General features: G+C 36.9%; 1 protein-coding gene across 1 annotated transcript in view; it reads left to right on the plus strand.

Annotated features, from left to right (window-relative positions):
* The window catches only part of CNTN1 (contactin 1), a 294,489-nt gene that overhangs the window by 1,512 nt on the left and 280,071 nt on the right, over positions 1–12,906 (plus strand). The gene's annotated exons all lie outside the window — the stretch shown is intronic.

The following is a 12,906-nucleotide window of genomic DNA, read 5'->3' on the forward strand; positions in this document are numbered from 1 at the left end:
TGCTCCTTTGCAGACAGAATAAAGAATGCGTGTGTCCAGGCTGCTGCCTCCCTTCCCCTGCCCCTTTCCCCAGCCCCGCCCCGCCCCCGTCCCCCAAATCTCCTGCGTTGGCTGCAGCTCTCGTCGTGAAGTACGGCGGCGGGAAGGACCGGGGTGCAGGTTGTCGGCAAGGAGGGGTGCGGATGCTGGAGGCCGGGAGTGACAGGCAGGGAAGGGCGACAGTGCCCTAGGAGAGGCGACCTAGCTCCCATCTGTGTCTCCTCAACTTTCCTCTCGGTGGCTGCGACTGTCACCGCCGGTGGCTCGCCGGAGGGATGCCATGTCGACCCGGCAGGGGAGGGGCCGGGGGAGCAGACGTGTCAGCAGCCGGGACCCGCAGGTTCTCTGGAAGCCCCCACGCCTGGGGACAGTGGCCTGTCCGCGCCCACACATTTCCCTCTCCTACCTGCAGTCTAGACTAGCGCATCCCCGAAAAAACCGGGACGATGGCGGTGAGGGGACGAAGGGACCTGCTTGCGCCCTGGCCCCGCTCTGTTAAGAACTGGCTCCCTTCGGGAATAGGGGTGGGGAAAAAATCTCGGCCACTCGAAGGGCATTTTCCGATGAGCTGATTCTCCGTTGAGAAGACACGAGCCTTTCTCCCCAATCTGCAGCAGACGGAGGAGAGACGGCGAAGGCTTGGCCTCTCCTCCCCTAGCCTGGCGTGGTCTATTGGGAACCACCTTCTCACCTAGTTTCTGCTGGGTTTGGCCTCAGGGATTCCCAGGGAGTCAAGTGATTGTGCCCGCGTGGGTGATCGCATCTGGGTTGTAGGTGTTGGCTCAGGGCCGGTCCTGCCGGAGTCAGATTGCTGGGAGCAGTAGGCAGAAGAACTGCAGAGAAAGCAGACGCTGCTGCATCACTCTCGGGGACTGAGGACACCCTGTTTTGGAAATTCCTGAAAAATTGGAATGATGGGAAGGAGGGAGAGGGGGAGCTGCAACCTTTTCTCATTTCCTCCTGCCACATCCAGTATGGGCATTTGTACGTGTGCTTGTGGGTGCATATCTCCAAGGTGGAGCTATATATAGCTCTTGCATACCCAGCCCGGTTTCCCTGCTGCTGAGCAGGCTGCCTTGGCCTTCGGAAGCAATCTGGAAGCACTCAGTGGGAGGGGCAAGTGGGAGTCAAATTCTCCACTGGGGGGAAAGCCAGAGAAGAGGCACTCAGGCTGACTAAACCCTACATGAAATAATGTTTCTGTAATGCACATGAAGCTTAATATTTTTCAAGCAGTATATGAATACATTCTTAGAGTGTTGTCTGATCTTCATCCATTTCCCTGCATTTTTCAGCGTCACAGTGTACACATGAACCTTACCAGCCTGAAGTATAACACACATGAAATATTCATACCAAATCTGGAACATTTTATTAAACTCATCAGAGCATAATGGTTTGCTTATGCCTGTACCTTGGTTATTTGGTCGTAAATTTATTTGAATGGTAACTTATAGCTAGCAGCATTTGGGGATCTGGTAGAAGATCCACCCATTTTTCTAGGATGCAGAACTAAGAAACTGTTAGAACCATTTGGGGGTAGTTTTAATACATTTCTTTGTACAAATTTGGCTTGTGGACCTGATATTTAAATTTGTGCTGCTGTTTCATATCATGTCTATTTGTTCTATGTGAAATTTCTCTTATAGATGTATATACATTTATTTTTCCCATTGCCTGGAATTATTTATTCCCGGTGATAACCTATTCATTTTCATAGATGATAAAACTAAGATTCAAAGGACACAGGCAATTTGCTTAAAGTCTTCCAAAAATTTCAACTCTAATATTCCAACAACCTACTGTGTGTTTATGCTGAATAGCAGTTTCCCCTGAAATGCAATACGTTTTAGCTTCCCATGATTTTTGGTCTTGGTAACAAAATTCAATCACTGTTGATATCAGTAACAATGTAAGTCAAGGTTATTCAGTTCTAGTCTTAGACGCATTCATACAAATTCAGTTCTGAGTTTTTAGAATCCAATTCTAACTTGCCAAGTCATTCTGAAGATAAGTGATTTAATCTAGCAATTTAACCATCACAGGCAGTGGGACCTGGCTTTTAACTTTGGCTCTGCAACTTCCTGACTATCTGATTTGGGGCAAGTTAATTAACCTTTTACAGGCTCAGTTTTCCTGTCTTTAAGAGGAGAGTGATAGCATTGAATTTTCAGATTGCTGTGAGGGTATGGCTTTTAACTTTGGCTCTGCAACTTCCTGACTATCTGATTTGGGGCAAGTTAATTAACCTCTTACAGGCTCAGTTTTCCTGTCTTTAAGAGGAGAGTGATAGCATTGAATTTTCAGATTGCTGTGAGGGTACACAAAATGTGCATAGGTTTCCACCACGGGGGTGGATGGATAGTGGGTAATTAATAAATATGATTAATATTAATTACAACAATACATTGGTATGTATCACCTAAATGCATTTTTATAATTCATGGTTCTAACCAGAATGATCACTCCTTTCTGGAATAACTTTCATTTGAAAAACTGATCATGTTCAGTCTTATTTTGTTGCTTAATCTTTATTTGTATGTCTGATTTGTTTTTTAATTAGACAAGGAGTATTTTGCAGAAAAAGACTATAACCTGTATTTTTGTATACCCCACCACATTAACCACAGTTCTAAGACATCTCAAAGATTCCTGTTGAGGAAGCATCACCATAAGGAATTGTTTGGATGGATACTGCAATCTATTTGGACATAATCTATTTGTTGATAGTAGGCTATGTGTTGGGAACTACTTCTGGAAACTTCTTTGGCTCCATTATCCTCTCCATGAGGAGTAATGGATGACATGAGGTATTTCCATATCCTTCCACAGAATGATTAAATAGTCCAGTAGGGGTTATGGCTATGTACTGGTTGTTTTATACATTCTCTAGTATCTCATGCCCCTCAAGACCAACTAGAGTCTGAGTTGAAACACAAGTTATATTTCCCTATGTAAAACATGTCATGTAACTCCTTTATTAAAAAGAAATCAACACATGGTCCAATTTCCATCCCTTTCTACATGGAAGTTAGCCATGGTCTGCATCATATCACAGAATCTACCCTGAGTCACCAGAAGCTCCTCCTCTTCAGGTCCAATGTTTGTTTTCTTTTTATTGGTGTATTGTTTATTGCTCTTCCCTTCTGACCTGCCATATTGTGCATCTTCTCCATGAAATTTTACTTCCTGATACTACAATACTCTGATATCAATTTTCTTTTATTTTTTCTAACCTTCCTTTCTTTGTCTCCCTCTTGCCTCCTCTTTCTGCTTCTAGCTTCGAAATGAATCCCCCAAATTGATGAAAATTTATTTTACTGGAAAAGAGATTCTCCTTCTGCATTTCCATTCCTAATTTCTCCTCCATTAGCCATTCCAAAATACTATTTTACCAGCTAATAGGCTTTGGAAGGAAGCCTACATGTATTAATATTTATATACCATGATGCAGATAAGTGAACGTCAGCAAGTCAATTGGGGATTATATTAGCAATACCTCATAATTTGTGTGTGTGCATCTTTAAATATTAAATGAAATAATCCAGGTAAAATGTTTAAAATAGGGCCTGGCCTGTAATAATTACTCATAAATACTAACTATTACAAGTAGAAGTACTGTTTAAGGTAATAATAATATACAAGGTAAAAACTGGTTTTGGTTTTTCCCCATCAATAGGCATCACTCCTAAACTGGTTTTTTGCAGTGAATATTACTACTCTCCAGGCTTTCTGGTTTGGAGTTAGTGAGTTTTTAAGCCTTCCTTTCCTCTACCTTCTAGTGTTCACCTTTTTTTTTTCCCTTTTTTTTGTCTTTTTTCTAATATACAAGGTAAAAACTGGTTTTGGTTTTTCCCCATCAATAGGCATCACTCCTAAACTGATTTTTTGCAGTGAATATTACTACTCTCCAGGCTTTCTGGTTTGGAGTTAGTGAGTTTTTAAGCCTTCCTTTCCTCTATCTTCTAGTGTTCACCTTTTTTTTTTTCCTTTTTTTTGTCTTTTTTCGTGACCGGCAACGGATCGCAACCCTCAGTGTCGCGCCCATACTGGACCGGACCGGCAACGGGACCGCAACCCTCGGCGTTGCGCCCGCACCTCGCTCAGCCAGTGAGCGGCCGGTCTGTATGTGGGATCCGAACCCTCCGCGGGAGCGCCGCCGCGCTCTCAAGCGGCGTACTGTAGCAGTGCGCCACTGGGCCGGCCCATAGTGTTCACCTTTTATTCAGTAATTAATTTATTTGTTTTTATTCTCAACTCTAGCTTGTATCTTTCTCTGTTTTCCCCTGTGCCAGTTTCACCTGTCATTCCATGCCTGGATTAGTGCAATAGGCAATTTATCAAATCTCCCAGTGTGTAAATATCTCTCTTTTAATCTAAGAGGCTACATAGTAATATTGGTATAATGTATTTTCTGTTTTCATTATTGCTTCTACTTTGCTTTGAAACTTTCACTGTGCTTTGGTTTAAATCTCTAAGAATACTGACTTTGCAGTTAGAGACACATGGGTTAAACTCCTGACAACAGAAATTATCAGTTGTGTGACTTTGGAAATGCAACAGAAGGGTGGGCATTATTTCACTATGGTTGCATGAATGCCCTATTGTGTAAAATCTCATTTAGAGTATATCCATTTTATAATTATAAATTATAAACTCATAACATTTTATGATTACAAGGGTACACAAAGTCATTAATGAAAAACTGGAAATAAAGAATACTCCACCATACAGAGAAGTCCACTCTCAGTCTCCCAGTCTTATTTCTATGAATATACATAGGTATTTTCAATTTACGAACTTGAATTCATAGTGAATATTCATTTTTTTGAATTTAGCTGTTTTTTACTTAAAATCATACCATAAACCTTTGTTCATTTCATTTAATATTCCTATGAGCCATGGTTTTTATGGCTGTCAAATATTCTATCACATAGATAAGAACCTTTAGATTGTTTCCAGTTTCACACAGTTGTGGAAATGAACATAAATATCCATTAATCTTTGCATGTATGACCATTTCCTTATGATAACTTCTTACAAGTTACCAAGGCAAAAGTACAAACATTTCTAGCCTCCTAACACTTACTGTCAAATTACCCCCTAAAAAGTTTATGCACAGATTTATACTCTACAAGTGAGTGTGCGGATTTGGCAACACTCATTGAAACCTGATATTATGGTTAAAAAGATTGTGACCATTTTGACAGTAGAAATTGTGTATATAATTATTCTTTCGAATTGAGTTTCTATGAATTTGGATGAGGTCAAGAAGTGTCATTTATTGGCTCTTTGTAATTCTTAATTTGTGAATTTCATTTGACTCTATTGGAGTGTTCGTATTTTCTTCATATAATAGGAAATCCGTAGTATACTGCAAAAATTTTCCTCACGTTTTTGCCTTTTTAAAAATGTTTTCTGACATACAGAATTTATAACTTTACTGAAGTTTACTGTATAAATCTATTTGTGGTAGTATTTCTTATAGCTTTAAGGCTCAGAAAACTTACTGCCACCTAACAAAGAACTGAATATAAAAACAAACATGAGGGTGCTGTTGCTGAACTTCTTTCCTCCTTTAAAGTGAGATTTGGCTCATGCATATCATGTGTATATCCCAGTGTGAAATGGCTCCTGGGGACACATAAAATACTCTTAGTCAATTAAGAGCATATTATTCTTTATGTGGCTCTCCCATAAAGTGAACAGTACCTTAATTCTTTCTGAGCTACTACTGTCCATTTCAAAAGTGCCACAGGGCATAGTGCACTATAGAAGATATTAATGACCAGGTTAGTCAGCCAGAGCAGGGCACATTGTTTGCACAGTTATCTGAATGACTCAGGCACTAAATCTGCTTCTGCCAGGATTAACCAGATGGTCCTTAATTCACTGAATAATTGCTCACCCTGTACTTGATTTTGATGTTGTAGACCTGAGTGTGTCATCGCTTTTCTTGCAGTTTTGTTACAACCCTCAAGTACTTAGGGTTGTCGTATTAGTTTCTTTTATGAGAGCCAGGTTGCCTGGTCCTCAAGAACACATGTGTTAAGGGCTCTGCAGAGCTCTGCATGAAACCCAGGTTGGCAAGTTATTTAATTTTTTAAGACTTTGTTTTCTATGTAAGAAACAGACATATATTCACAGGTCAGGGTCCCTATTCACTTCCTCTCTCTTGTGGTCTTCTCCTCAAGTACCTTCTCCACACCGTACCTGTGGTTGTCTTTCTAAAACCAGTTTCACCATGTGCTTCCTCTGCTGAAAATCTTTTGATAGAGTCTTTTTTTTTTATTTTTATCTGTAGTAAGATGTCTCAGGTCCTTTGTGTTGTAGTAAAGTCCTTTATTAAATGGTCTCTGGTAACTTCTCTAAATTCATTTTCTCATTACTTTCACCTCTTCCATCTCCATTCTCCCACAATGCCAATCACACTGCACTGTTTGCATTTTCCCTAATGCAATATGTTTTCTCTTTTCTCCCAACACCTCCTACCCTCATGTTCTATCCTCTGCCATAAATAAACTATCTCCCTATCTGTCTTGTAACTGATCTTTCTAATGTCTTCATGCCTTCGTCAGGTGCCACCATTTCTAGGATGACTTCCCTGGATTTCCAGTCTTGAGTTCTAAGCTGTTATTCAGGGCCTTTATAACAAACTGTGGGTATTCCTACCATAGCACATACCATACTGTATTGTAACTGATTGTTTGCTTGTCTGTAGCCTCCACTGTAAGCCCTTGAGGATAGAGATCATATCTTACGCTTCTTTGTGTTTGATGAAGGATCTGATATATAGTTGATACTCAATAAATATTTTCTAAAAAATTGAATAAAAGAAGGTTAAGACTAAACTAGTTTTTAAGATTTCAACAAATGAAGGATTCATATCTTTATTTTGGAAACCAACCAATAAAGACTAGAAGCTGTGTTAAGCTTCATAATATTTCAAAAATTAACTTCCTAGATTGTTGCTTTATACAAGAGAGATAAAAGAGGATTTTAAAATATGTAATTTTGTAATGAAAAGTCATGCCTAGGACATCCAATAATTCTAAAATGTAAATCTTTTAAATCTGCATTTTAGAAGGAAGGAGAAATGTATAGTAACATGGACAATGTAGATATATAATTTAGTTGTGCTGGAACTAAATATTGCAAAATTAATTCCCATTTTCTCTATTTAATAAAAGGTCTTCCATTAAACCATTGGTGTCATCTTTGGTGGTTTAGAAAGCGTGGTCACATGCATAAACTTACTTTATCCACTGCAACAGTTTTGAAAGTTAGATTGAAAGGAATGGAATAATTATTCACATTTACAGATAAAGAAACAAGCTCATAGAAATTTTTCACAAGCCTATTTTTAAACTTAAAAATAGTGAAATATAAGACTGATTTTTCTATGACTTGTGCAAATGTCTTTTCTATAATTGCAGTTCAGTTATTAACAATCACCACTTACTGAGCGGTTGCTCTGTGCAAAGCATTATTTTAAATGTGTTGCACATGACATTTCAAAACTTTACAAAACCAGTGAAATGGGTTTCTAAAAAATGATATTCCCATTTTGCAGATCAGGGAAATTAGAGATATTAAAAAGCAAATGCTTAGAAAGGCTAGAATTCACATCAAGCTTGTGAACTCCAAAGCCCAAGTTTGATGATTGTGTTATTCTGCACTGTACCCCCTTCATGATAGCTGGTTTTAGTATTTTGTGAGTCACAGTTTAAAACTTTGCTAGTCTAAGTGACCAGAATTTATCCTTAGACTCCGGAATAAATTTAGTATTAACACAAGGAATTAAATCATTCTAAATTTGTATATGTTTCATTCACAGACATCTCATAAACAAAAAGGTCTTTCACTACAGTACGTGCTGCTGTTTCCCAAACATAAACTGGATCATTAAAATACACTATTTAAATATTTATAAATATTTTGACCTAAACATCAGAAGTTTTTATGCTTTTCTGCACTAATTTTGCTTCCTAACATTGCAAACCATAAACAGTAATTCTATCCTAAGGCTTCTAATCTGATAGTATTTAATTGTCATGGTTACTGATGTACAGATTTGCTATCTGTAACAGACAAGATGCCTGCGAAAATATAATAAATATTTGTAATATTCTAGTTTGAGACTCAAGTTGTTTAATGTAACAGAATTGTATATCAGATAAAACTTTTCATTGAACAATATATTATTTTTATACATTAAATGCAATCTATTTCAGTCGAAAATCTTCTTAAATGCCAAATGGAATGATTTACTTTATTTTTTCTTTTGGTCTACATGTATTATTTTGGAGATCATGACAGCTCTTTGGTTACTAGAAAATTAACCCAGTTTTTCTAAAAAGTTATTTTTAAATTTTGATTTATGAGCAAGTTGAAAGCGATGTAACTAAGATATCTACTTTCAATAAAGCACAAGTTTTGTATCTCTTTTTCTTTTACATTTTGAAAGCATAACAGAAATACAAGAGAGTGCATAGAAAATATTTTGCTCAATGAATTATAGTGAATTATTCATACCTATAAAATCAACACTCAGTTCAGGAGAAAGAACTATGTCAGCACCCAAAACCCCCTCCTTCAGCCCCTCCAAATCACTATCACCTTGCTCTTCCCAAAGGTAACCACTCTGGTGACTTCTGAGACAGTAGAATAGCTTTGTATATTTTTGAAATTTATGTTAACCTAAATCATAAAGTACACATTATTTTGTATCAGGTCTTTTTTTTTAATTCAACATATTTTGTGAGTCATATCAATATTCTTCTATGTAGTGATAGTTCTTTTCCTTTTTATTGCTCTGTAGAATTCCATTTTATTTTGTATCAGGTCTTTTTTTTTAATTCAACATATTTTGTGAGTCATATCAATATTCTTCTTTGTAGTGATAGTTCTTTTCCTTTTTATTGCTCTGTAGAATTCCATTTTATGAATACACCAAAATGTACATATTTATTCTGTTGAATATCCAGGTTGTTTCCGGTTTTGTGTTATTACTAATTGTTATCCTATGAACATTTATTATTGTACATGCTAACACATTCTTTTTAGCATTTGCATAGTATCCCTTTGCATGAAACATAATTTATTTGTGTCCCACTGTTGGATATTTGTATTGTTTCCAATGTTTTTTAAAATAAGAGTGTCACAAGAGCATTACTACATGTACTTTTTATACATTCCTGGGACTATTTCTCTCAGATAACATTTCTAGAGTGAAATTGTTTGCAGAGGTATATCTTTTACAGATTATCTATATTTCCAAGTTGCACTTTAAAAAGAGTGTAGTAATTTATAATCCTAGCGATGTGAATAAGAATGTTAGCTTTTGTATAACTTCCCTAATATTATCAATCTTTCACATATGAGAGTACTTCAAAAAGTTCATGGAAAAATAGAATTGAAAGATAACACAAACCTTTCCATAAACTTTTTGAAGTACCGTGTATGTTTAGAAGATTCTATGTTTCCAAATCAAACTATTACTAAATCCTATCAATAAATAATATAAATGAAGCATAATCGTGCACTGCTGACATCATAAAATATAAAATTGGATATTTCCTTATGGATTAAGTTTTGTTAATTTATATATAAAAATATTTCAATCATTATTGGGATTGAAAAACATTTTAGTTACAATAGATTCTAAAGTTGTTTTTATAAAATTCAAATGTTAGAAACTCCCCTGCTTTTACTGTTAGCTTTAGTGTCATAGATTTTCGATTCATAAATATTTTAATCTGTATTCTGGCATTTAGTAAATATGTGATCTTGGAAAGTTTACTCAATTCCTCTTACTCTGAGTGGTTTCATTTTCTAAGGTGGGGAAAATACATATGAAAGTAAGATTGCTGTACTGTCTGTCATTTGATTGTTTTCAGGTTTGATTTAGGTGATTAGGCAACTGAGGCCAGTACCTCTTTTTTCTCACTTGCCTGTTCATGACCTTCCTGAAGCCACTTGGTCTTCAACGAGAACAGTTTTCAAACATGGAAAAGGACCTGTCTTGCATGAATAATCTACAAAGTAGTCCCTTCTGCTTGCTAGAAACTGAAATAAATAACGTGAATAATGCTTATTTCATTTATATTGTATTGGTAAGCATGGGGGGTGGAGAAGAGAGCAAGAGAGAACAGAAAAATAGGTCTGCTATATGGTAGGCATTGTATTGGGTCTGGAGATATAGTCATGAATAACTCAAGCTTTCTACTGCCTTCAAGAGGCTTCTAAGCTGAGTGCGGAAAGTAAATAACATGATAACCTCAAACTGTGGGTGAGTGTTTTGATGCAAGAAGAGTCAACATGTTAGGTGAATGTTCTATGCCAAAGACAAGTGAAAGACCTGGAAGCAAAGAACAGCATGACTGGTTCAAATAACAGAAAGAAATCTAATGTATGGTAGAGTATAATTCATACAGTAGCAAAGCATGTGGCTAGAGGAGAGAATGGCAGATCAAGAAAGTTCATTTAAAGTGTTCAAGAATATGTGTCTTACTCTTGGAACAGTGGTTCCAAGCAAGGCAGTCATTTAATCAGGCAGTGCTTTTTGAGGGTTTAATGAAGTAAAAGAAAAATACTAGGTAAGAAGAGATCTTGTAATTTCAAATATTTCAACATTTGCAAATGTTAAGAAAATTAAGCCTAGATTTGAAACAGCATATCTAGATTGTTCTTGATAGGAAATCTTGCTACAAAATTGGCAGGCACATACTCTCCAAATCATCTCTTTTAATAAGCTCTGGTAATTTCATTATTGACTTCATTTTGCTGTTAGGTATGTGATGGAAACTCCCTTTGAGTAATTAAGGAAAAAGAATTGAATAAATGTACTGAGTCATATATTTCTATCTTAATCTTTTTTGCAGCTTCTCTGAGAGCTTAATTTCTGCTATGACATAGATATCCTTTTGAAAGCCATAGAAGTTCACAGATGTCCTGGATTTTGGATCTCATGCCCAGAATGGCTGAGAATACCACCATGCTTATTTAATAAACACATATGGCTTCTTATTTGCATTCAATCATATCTGTTATAGGGGCACATAAAACAGTCACTTACAATATGACTAAATGACTAAGATGTCCAGTAGCACTAGGATTTTAGAGATATTTAAAACTGAAGTTTTTTTTTGTTTTTTGCTTTTTTTAATTGAAGCATAATTGATTATACATATTTTGGGGGTACAGTGTTGACTATCAGTATTTGTGTACAGTATGCGATGATCAAATAATTATTATTAGCATATTCATTATTGCAAATCATAATTATTCTTTGTGCCCCTTAACCAATTTTTTCTTAACCTCTCTCTCCCTCCCTTCTCCTCTTTCCCACCTCTAGTAATGATGGATTTGTTCTCTCCTTCTGAAAGTTCTATGTATTATTGTGATCCTTCCTTCCTTCCTTCCTTCCTTCCTAGCACCCACTTATGAGTGAGGACATGGATTATTTCCATTTCTGTGTCTGGCTTATTTCACTTTTTATTTTTATTTATTTAAAAAAATTTTTTTTTAATTTTTTATTGGTTATGAATATTTATGAGATATAAAGCTGAATGTCACCCCTCATGCCCAAGATGTGAAGGCCAGATTCATACTGGCAGCATATCCATTACCACAAATTGTGTTTGTACCCTGTCCCCCATCCGATTATCCCCATATTCCATCCCCTCCCACTATCAACCCCCCCCCATCCACTTTGTAGCCCAAAGAATGTTCTCTCCATCTGCAGTTTCAAGGCTCCACTGTGGTCTTTCTTTCCTACCCTCTTTCTCTCTTAGCTCTCAATTATGAGTGAGTACATGCAGTATTTAACCCTCTGTGCTTTGCTTATTTTGCTGAATATAAGTTTCTCTAGGCTCATCCATGTTGTAGCAAATGGGAGAATTTTATTCTTTTTTATGGCAGAGTAGTATTCCATGGTGTATATATACCACAGTTTCCTTATCCAGTCATCCCTTCATGGACATTTAGGTTGGTTCCATGTCCTGGCTATCGTAAACAGAGCTGCAATGAACATGAAAGTGCAGGGAACATGTCCCTTTGACATGATGATTTCCGTTCCTCTGGGTATATACCCATAAGTGGGATTGCTGGATTGTATGGAAGATCAATCTGTAGTTGTTTGAAAAACCTCCATACTGTTTTCCATAGTGGTTGTACTAATTTACTGTCCCACCAACACTGCACGAACACACCCTTCTCTCCACAACCTCATCAGCATTTGTTATTTACCATCTTTTTGATTATAGCAATTCTAAATGGGGTGAGGTGGCATCTCAATGTGGTTTTAATTTGCATTTCCCTGATGACTAGTGATGTTGAGCATTTTTTCATGTACCTGTTGGCCATTTCTGTGTCTTCCTTTGAAAAATGTTTATTCAGCTCCTTTGCCCATTTTTTAATTGGGTTATTTGTTTTTTACTGTGTAATTGCTTGAGTTCCTTGTATATTATGGATATTAATCCCTTGTCAGATACGTAGTTAACAAAAATTTTCTCCCACTCTGTAGGTTGTTTTTACACTCTGTTGATTGTTTCCTTTACTGTGCAGAAGCTTTTCAGTTTGATATAGTCCCATTTGTTTATTTTTTCTTTTGCTGCTTGCACTTTCAGGCTCATGTTCATAAAGTCTGTGCCCAGACCTAGTTTCTGAAGTGTATCACCTATATTTTCCCTTAGTAATTTTACAGTTTCAGGTATTATACTTAAGTCTTTAATCCATTTTGAGTTGATTTTAGTATATGGTGAGAGGTGCATATCTAGTTTCATTCTTCTACATATGGATATTCAAGTTTCCCAGCACCACTTGTTGAAGAGGCAGTCTTTTCCCCAATGTAGATTTTTGTTGCCT

Source organism: Galeopterus variegatus, unplaced genomic scaffold (assembly GCF_000696425.1).
Source record: "Galeopterus variegatus unplaced genomic scaffold, G_variegatus-3.0.2 Scaffold1023, whole genome shotgun sequence".
NCBI lineage: Eukaryota > Metazoa > Chordata > Mammalia > Dermoptera > Cynocephalidae > Galeopterus > Galeopterus variegatus.